This window comes from Vanellus vanellus, assembly GCF_965231255.1.
Source record: "Vanellus vanellus genome assembly, contig: HAP1_SCAFFOLD_319, whole genome shotgun sequence".
In the NCBI taxonomy this organism is placed as follows: domain Eukaryota; kingdom Metazoa; phylum Chordata; class Aves; order Charadriiformes; family Charadriidae; genus Vanellus; species Vanellus vanellus.
In genome coordinates this window covers 1,444-10,877 of record NW_028128309.1, presented here as the reverse complement: position 1 = coordinate 10,877, position 9,434 = coordinate 1,444, and the positions used below count along the sequence as shown (strand labels likewise).

General features: G+C 42.5%; 1 long non-coding RNA gene across 1 annotated transcript; it reads left to right on the top strand.

The window, feature by feature from the left end:
* The first annotated feature begins 294 nt into the window (after positions 1-294).
* On the top strand, positions 295-3,564 carry LOC309684613. Its single transcript, XR_014270316.1, has 5 exons — positions 295-393; positions 1,829-1,907; positions 1,997-2,110; positions 2,197-2,347; positions 3,511-3,564. It is a non-coding gene; the product is annotated as an uncharacterized lncRNA (long non-coding RNA).
* Positions 3,565-9,434: the final 5,870 nt, after the last annotated feature.

The following is a 9,434-nucleotide window of genomic DNA, read 5'->3' as shown; positions in this document are numbered from 1 at the left end:
AGCTAGAAAATACTCAATCATTGCAAGGGCTGCTCTTTTCTTTCACAGGATTTTTAAAATAAACTGTAACTGTTAGTTTGGCTGCCGTCTTTAAGACTCGGCATAGTAACGCTTACTCAGATGGCTAAGCCAAAGCACATTCCTGATGCAGGCTTTCTGACAGTTTAAGGGGACGTTTCTATAATTTCTCTTAGCGGTTACCCAGGCCCTTAGTGACTGACTAACAATGCGGCCTCTATCAGTAGTTTTGGATTGATGTTTCAGACCTTGAATTTTTTGAAGAAATCTGTCCCTTCAATGACTGAAGCCATTGGTGAGAGCTACCACAGGTGTCTGGTAGCTGGCTTGCTGTCTCCAAGACTCGTCGATGTCCAGCCATCCAGTTTGAGCCAGGTGAGCGCATATGAGGGAATCAAGGGGGAGATACAGCCCTCTGGTTTGGCGGGGCTGGAGAGGCTACAAGACATGATAACGTGGTTTTCGTATTATTTGCCAGTTGCCCTGAAATACGAGTGTTTGCTGGAGTTAGCAGAAGAAATAGTATGCTTAGCCGCAAACTATGGAGTTTGACTGGGAACAGCCCTAAGAGATTTGTCTTTAGAGACCCGTCTCTTAATTCTGGGCCACAGACACGCACAAGGAAGCGTGCGCTCAGTGCTGGTCACGCGCAACATCAAGCCTCTTTCCCTCAGAGCAACCTTCATCCCCATCATTTTCTCGAAGCATGAAGTTTAGTGCAGTAGCTGACGATGGGGGTGTCTCTCTGGGATGCGAGCTGTTGCAAACGTCAGCTTGCTGCACTACACACGACCGTTTGCTTCCAAGGAAGAGAGCTGTGGTAAAGGATTACTGGTGTCAGGTGAAAGCAGATCTTCACCTCTGCGGCCTTTGCCTCGTGCTTCAGTAGCCCAACGTACTCCTCTTAGACTGCCCTCTTGTTGCTGCGACACCGTCATCACCTTTATCTCATGACGCTCACTGCCTTCTGTCTCCTTTATCTCGCCATAGTGACTTCACCCCCTCTGTCACAGGTTTTCCTTTGGCACCGACCGTTCTCTCTCATCTGAAGAGTTTCATGAGAGATGGAGTCTTTGTGATGAACAGCCCGTCTGTTTTTTAATAGCCTTTGCTGGATTGTGACTGTGCCGTTCGGAGACTTGTTATGCATTTGAGCAGGGATTCCTTTGGAATGTTAGTGAGACAAATTGCAGCAGTAGGGTCGAGAAGCTTGGTTTGCAGTTTTGTTTGCCACTGTGAATAGCATTTGGTGTGTTTCCTTGCCTGCAACCAGTTTTCAGAAAAAGATGGAAATATCACATGTGTGTTCCACTGTGTAGAAATCCCTTGGAATGTAACGATTTTGCCTAGAAGGGAAAATGCTTTTGAATGTCTTTAAAAAAACCCAACTAAACAAAACCCCCAAAAGAGCAAAGTAAAAGTTTGTGGAGGAACCTTTCACCCTTCCTGCACTCCTGATGGCAACCTTACACGCACGGAATGCGTAATGGGGAGTGGCAGAGGATGTTACAGAAAAGAGCTAATTGGAAGTCAGTGCATGAAGCCTGTACTGCAGAGGCATGGATCTAAAGATCAGAATTAGCCTTCAGTAAGTTGAAATGTCAGAGGAAAAGTTACTGTGCTCCTCAGACCAAGGAGCAGTCCAGCCTGTGGCTCAAATTAAGACAAAGAGTGTGGAATGACTCGCATGTCTCCGAATTGACTTTGTGATGTCTGACTGAGTATACAGCTAGAAACAAACATTCACCGTTGATGGTTCAGGTGCTGAAAGTAAGTAAGATTCTCATTTTATTCTGTCTGTTATGTTTAGGAGGAGCAGGTGGAAGCAGTATTGTCAGCTGCTGTCCAGACAGGTTCTGCAGAACTTCTGAGAGGATGGACATCTGAAGGTAATACTTCTTGCCTTCTTTTAAGGTGACGTATTTTTTGAGTTTGAAATTTTTGATTCATTTCTGTTTTGTTCTCTTTTTTTCTAAAGTTGCCAGAAGTTCTGCAGTAGCCCAATCTGGCAAGATCCTTCCTCGAATTGAAAGGAAGCGGGCTGTTGAGAGAGCCAAGCCTTACCGTTTGCCTTCATTGGTATTAAGAGAAGGTAACTTTTAGGAGAGGGAATATAGCGGACAACTCACTGTCACTTTGATTACACAAGGCTGATATGTTTCCCTTCTTGCTTTACAGACTCAAGACCAAAGCCATTATCAACAATAACGAAACAAGCTCATGTGGGAAATGTGTGTAAAAGAGAAAATTTCCTCAGTCACGTATTGGCCAATATCAGAAAATTCTGGGAAGGAAATGAGCAGAAACCCAGTTTCTCCCAACGCGATGGGTAAGCAGCCTTTTGTCACAGTCTTGAGCTACATGTGTGGAGAGAGAGAGAAAAATCCATTTGCATTATGTGAGTGTTTTGGAGGGAAGGTGCACCTGCACAAAACTTTGGCTTTTTTGCACGTACAATATAGAACACTTGAGAAACTGTCCTTCATAAGGAGTATTTAGAGAGAGAGTTCTGCTATGAAAATCTCACTTATGCAAATACATTTAGATATATGAATATATACACACACACATACATACCACATTGCCATTATGGTGAATGTGTTTACAGAATTTAAGAGGGCTGACACAAAAACTTTGATTACCACTAAGGTACCGTTGTACAGATTTTGATAGACTTGCTCGTGGGATCGAATAGTAATCTTTTACCGCTTCCTGCCCAGTTGCTGCTTCGTTTCTGTCTCTTTTACATCAACTTAAGCAGAATTCTAATGAGCAGGAAAGAGGCTTGCGGTTGTCCGATGATTTTCCTACGGGTGGCACGGTCAAATAAACTTGAATTCTGGTATGTGTGGACTTCAGGGGAATGGGAGTCAGTTACATTTTCCTTGTAATTCTAGTCCTAGAGCTACAGAACCGCCAGCCACAACATCAACTCCCCGTGATGCAGAGTTGTGCGATGCGTTTGCTGGGACACCAATTACAAAATCTTCACAAAAATGTTCCAGGAATAGTGGATCTAGCATGAATTTTTCCAAAAGGTGTTGCTTCTCGTATGTGGATGGATGGATGTGTGTGTGTAGACTTTCTGTGTTTTCCAAGTGCTTGCATTCCGCTTTGTCTCTGTGAAAGAAAAGGTCAACTTGGGCACACAAGTGAGGGGAGAATGTGAAGTGGTGCCAGTGTTGCAATGTAGATGATATTTCTTCTGGCGTGAGACTGACCTGACTTGCGCAATTTGCAAGGGATTCCTCTCTCCTCAGTGGCAGTGGTTTGGGAAATTAAGCATGAGATGTACCAAAATACTTGAGAAACTAGAAGATGCCTGTAGCTTGTTCTTGGGCCTGATACATCACCTGAACAGGGAGGGTTCACCTGTATTTCTTGTTCCTGGAATGTTTTTGTTATGTGTCGTGTCAGATTTCTTGACCGCAGCGTGATTTTTTCCCCCCATTTATTTATTACTTTTCATCTTTTAAATTGTGAATCTTCCAGATTGCTGGATTTGGTGGGCCGTCCCGTTCCTTCGTGTTCTCCCGTGCGGGCTTGTAGCTGGCAGTTCCCATGCAGACCACCTACTTCATCTGTGGCATCCAGCCCCTTTGGATCAAATATGTGTGGTCCCATCTCACACAAGAAATTCGCGGGAGCATCAGAGCTGAATGTACCTGAGACTCCTCCTGCGGTTAAGGTTTGTATTTTAAAAAAGCCAGCAACAACAACCGACCACACCAGACGCCGGTAAACTTGGTGTGAAATGAAACCACCAAAGAATTTAACGGAAACACTGTTGCGTTCACCTTGTGGAATATTTTCAGTGTGCGCGTGAGTATTGCATATACAGTCCTTTTGGAAGCAGCGCGTTAGGACCAGTCTTGAAGAGGGGAAGCTTAGTTCTAATTAAATTGCCGTGTGCCCATTGTCCCATAGCTTTGGGAAATACACTTCTTTATATTGCATGGAAGAAAGTGAGTTAACACTGGCATGTGGTCAGTACTCATTCAGGAAATCGCCTTGAGGAGAAGTGTATGGATTTCCCCAAGAATGTAGGCAGGAAGCAGCTGAAGTTGAAGGAAATATTCCTTTTCCGCAGGAAGAAATAACTGTTTCTAACAATTTTCCTAAAACTGAGGAAATTAATGTAAGTCAGCTATGTTCCCATTTTCGACAAAACAGAAAAACTCTTTGCAAATGGAGGACAGTCCTGTCTTACTGACAATTGGAAGGCACCCAAAACGGTCTCAGTTTCTTTAGCTGGTGAACGCAAGTTAAAGCCTCATTACATAAGGGCAGTTCTGTTTTTCTCCTATGCGTTTTGTGGACCTCTAACACCGAATAGAACCCGTCAAGACTGGGGCCTTTGAGGGCTGTAGTAGGAAAAACAAAAGTGCCTAAACTATTTTTTAAAATAACCATACATTCGTTTGGTTTGTTAGAACTTAAAAGTTTCTTAGTTGACTTAATAAAAGAAGTCGTTTAATTGTTAAAGACAACACAAAAAGTTGGAGAGTGCAGCTTTTCGATACTGGGGGCCGTTTACCAAATGACAAAATGCTGTGGGAACCAAACTCATTGTCGGAATGATTTAGGTGCTGAGATCGTTTACTCTCTGTTCCTTATTAACATAAGCAGAATTCCCCGTAATGAGTTAATTTCAGCATCAAGATACTTCAAGCTACTTAAAAGTCTTTTTTTTTTTTCTTAAACTACATTTTTTACCATCTGAACTTTGTAAAATATGAATTTTGAAAGGTTGTTCACATGGACTGAAAATTAGAACTAGTGATTCTCCAGTTGTCCCAGGTTCTTCCCCATTGTTTTCACTTCTGCTGGCGCTGATGAGTTCTTCAGAAGACATCCACCATGAATCGTTAGTAACAGTTAGGAGTGAAATGCAAACTGAAGGGAAGGCGTACCACAAATAGATCGGTCTTAAGTAAGAGAAAGTGCTTTTCAGTGTCCCACATTTGAGATGAAGTTAAATGGGCAGTCACTTATTTAGCTGTCTCGGCTTTGGGATTTAGGATGACACTGTAGAGAAGAGGGTTACGGACTTGGGAATACGTAAATCCCTTATGGTGTAGACGGGAAATTTGTGATGGGAAGAAGGCAGCGGGTACATGAGACGGTCACAAAGCTTCTGCAGTCATTCGTGTGGCAGTACGGGGAAGGTTTTTCTGCTTTCGTTATAACTGTTTTGTCCTGATTTAGATGTAAACACCTGCTTTTGGCTCGTCTGCCTTCACTGAATTGAGGACAAAGTAGTCACTGCTCTCTTGTTTGTAGATTTGTAAGCATGAAAGGAAAGCTTATGGCAGACTAGTATGTCTTGAGTTTAGTTGTGAAGCATGGTGTGTTGCTATCATAGGATGCTTTGGCAACTTTGGACAAGGCAGGAGGCAAGAAAACGAGCCGGTTCTATGGAGACTGCTGCAGAGGGGCTTCTTCCTTCTGCCATCGTTGGCTAGCACGATAACGTAGAGGGCTGGGCAAAGGTGCTTACACAGGGGTTAAATTCTCTTGAGCATCGGAGTCACTGGAAATAAGTCACAGATACTACTTTTGTTCTCACCATAAAAGCCTGAGTATCTCACTCAGGATCGCCAGATCTGAGGATCTAGAAGGAAAGAAGAATTGCTCGGTACAGGGAACTAGAAAGCACGAGGTGGAGGTAGTTAAAATATACGTGTTGTCTCGTGTAATCCAAGTGATTCCTGAAAGCGCAGTGTCGAGATGCCGAATGTGATACCTGGCCAGTTTGGCGCAGTGTTGCGGTCACACCTCTCATGACTGAAACTTCAGACGTTGGGGACATTTTGCCCCATTAGGTGCAGAGTCGGTCACTCCGTGTGGGTTAGTAATCGGTCCAGAAGGGACTGCAATGGGATGATTACTGGCAGTTGTGTATGCAGCTTGTATTGTAAAGCCGCTCACTTTGTCCACGAGTGGGGACAAATCGTTACTCGTGAAGAGGAACACCAGAAATGGAGCACTGAATGCTCTCTTCTATCCCTTCAACACATGAACTGTTATCTGTAGCAGAGAGTACCTTGTACGTGTCTTAACTTTTTACACCCAGTGGTGATCTGAAAGGAAAAGCAGCATTTCACTGTCCTCGGTTTCATCTAGCTCGACTTGAAGTTAGTCTGTTTGGTAATGAATATTGCCTTAACGGACCTTTTTTAACTTCAGGGGATTGAAGATAGTGCAGCACTGGGAGCATCTCCGTGTCAAGGAATGGGCCAGATGGACACTGCTCATGAGATAAAAACGGCAGTCACTCCCAGAAGAAGTGCAAGAAAACGGAAAAACCTTAAGGTACAATTTGCTGAAAATACAGTCAGGGATGAAGAGGCGCAGCCTAGTGACCAACCTCTCTTAGCTGGGGAAGCAGACCATCCTGGGCAGCTTCAGGATTTAGACCCGGACTTGTCTTCCCAACCTGTCTTTTTGCCCCCTCTTTTGAGGTCAAGGGAAAAAAATGTGTCTAGCATTTCCCGAATTGTGAAAGAACCAGTAAGCAAACCTCTGGTTGTCTCACGTTCTTGATTTTTGCTCTGTACCGCTTTTTCAAATCATACTTAGCAAGGCCTTGCCTTTTTCCTTGAAAGTATATCGAAAGAGAGCTTGAAATTAATCAGCTAAATGATTTGATTATTTTTTTCCTTCATGGAAACTAGCGACAAAAATCACCGTTGAATCTGTGTAAGTCAAGAATTAGGAAGCGTTGCTTTGCCTTTAACAAAAGGCAGAGTAGCTTTCTTTAAACTTACTTGGTGGGCTACCTCTTAATTGCAGACTTTCAGCTTGTAGGATGGTAGGAGAATTTGAGAGGGAAGGTTTGTTTTTGTGGAGAGAAACTGTCATGCTTTTGGGAATCACTCTGTCATGACTTCTTCATGAAAGAAACATTCATTTGTGTTCTGTAGAAGTGTAAGAACTTGTGCACGAGTAATGTTTTTGTTGCCTTGACACAGGAGCTTCCAACTCAAGAGGAGGAGGATACCAACTCCCGAGAGTCTGTAGGAAAGCCAAAACTCAAGAGAGGGAGAGCTGCAAAATCAAAAATGAAGCAAGCCAGCAAGTATGAAATTCTTTTTGAGCACTTATTTGCATTCCTTTGTCGTGCTAGCGATTCAGCTTTTAGCCACCGAACTGCCTCTTCCTCACTTGGCTCTACAGTTCTGCTCTGACTTTCTGAGCCTGTGCAGCTTGCTGGTCTGCTGGGCACCGTTTTCCCCACTTAGGGGTTTAGTTTTCTAATGGAAACAGAAGAGGGATGGGAGAGAAAAGGGCAAGTGGGCACTACTCTTTGCAACGATGGCACACTCTTCTATCCGTCTGTCTGTCTATCTGCCTATCTAAGGTCTTATTCCACCTTATGAAACCACACTCTTATGGTCTTTAGTTCCCTATAGAATGCAGGAGAAGGTCAGACAACGAGTAAAGAGAACTGCTTGTTTCTGGCCATGTTGTCCGGTTCCCTCTGGAAAACCGTTTGAGGACGGTTGCCTCTTAAAACCTGGGAGGTGGGAGGGGCTCTAAAAGCTCCTGCGAATAGTGACTGAGAATGCTCGGGGCAGTCTGGCAAGGAATGACAGCAGAAGGAAGCTTCTTGATGTACCTTTTCTGCCTTGATCCTGTCTACAAAGAAGGCCATAAATAATTCCTTGGCATTGATTTTGTAACTCCACGGGGTTTCTTTTCCTCTACTAAATACTGTTGGTAATAAAAGAATCAATTTGATACTTTTCTGTCTTTGCAGAACCACAAGAAAAGAAGGTCCTTGGTCACCTCCCCCAGTGGAAACAAGATTCACCTCTCCTTTTGGAAGCACACTAGCTAGAGCAATGGATCGTTTGGCAAGAACACGCCCAGTGTGCATGTCCGCAGCCAACCAAGTAGTTTAATTCCCCTTCAGAACTTCCTCTCGTAGAAGACTGCTCTCAGGGTTGTTACTGCATTACATTTATTTCCTGCCATTTCTTCAGTTCTCATGTAACTACCCCTAAATAGCTTTGTAGTTGATTTTAGAGGGGGTGGGGGGGTAGAAGCCAATCCATAGTTTCTCGTGAGTCGTTGCCTTTTAATTCTTATCCATAGTCTTGCTGTTAGAGAACAGGGTTTTTTTGGAGTTAGTTGGTCACCTCCACCAGTGGAAATCAAATTCATCTCTCCGTTTGGAAGTCCAGTGGATGGAACAAAAAGCAAACAGAAAGAAACCGCAGACATGGCAGAGAACACTCTGAAAGAACAAAAAAAGACTGTCTCATTTTCCACAGCCACTTGTGCGCCAGAAGATGCTGTAACTGTTTTTTAAGTTTATAATGAACACCACTGTTTGTAAAGTCATCCAAATGGTGTGGATTAGGAGAAAAGAAAAAAATCGTCTAATTTGGAAGAGATCATTTATAGAAATGACTGTAAAATTTCATAAACAAAAGGTCTTCGATCAGTAACTCCATATGGACTTTGATTTCCTCTGTCAATGCAGTTTTCTATTTTATATTAAGACTTCATTCATTTATGTAGTATGTAGATACAACTTATTTTAGGAATGTTAAATAAACATGTGTACTTCACCATATGCTTACTGCCTGATAGCTTTTTTAGGGAACAGTGGGTTGAACGGTCTGTATAGGTCAGAAATATTAATGTTGGTTTGCAGGAGTGTTTGGAGCCCTCAAAAGTGAGGCCAACAGCTTTTTAAGCTTTTTAAAGTTTGCTTACAAGTCCTGTAACAAGTTGACATTTAAAACATCCAGGTTTAAATTTTCTATGTGATGTTTGACCTTCTGCCACAAATAATTTGGCTCACAATGCAAAATGTTAATTCCTTACATTCACAGTTAAGCTGTACTGTACTGAAGTCAGAACGTAAACAACTGTATTTTAAGCTGTGCAATATTATTTGGTACTTGTCCTAAACTTTGGGAAAGCTGCTCTTCAGTTCCTAAAACTACATCACACCTCAGAGGTTTCCCTATTTTTTACAATTTGTTGTCAGCAAAAAATTGACTGTGTAGAGGGTGTGCTGCTTACAATAGCATATCAAATTTAAAGGGATACTGCCCACAGACTTTGGAATTTGAGTTCAAGAGTTGATTCTGATACAATATGTAGATGATTTACTAATTGCTGGAAAAACTCAAGAAGATGTTAGAACTGAAAGGATTAAGTTGCTAAATTTTCTAAGTCTCCAGGGACTAAAGGTGTCAAGATCTAAATTACAGTTTACAGAAGAAGTAAAATATCTAGAGCACTGGCTTACAAAGGGGCATTAGAAATTAAATCCCGAAAGAGTAAAGGGAATCTTGTCTCTAACAATACCTACTAATAAAAGGCAAATAAGACAATTAGAATTGTTAGGGTACTGTCAACAATGGATAAAAGATTAGAGCAATAAAGTAAAATATTTA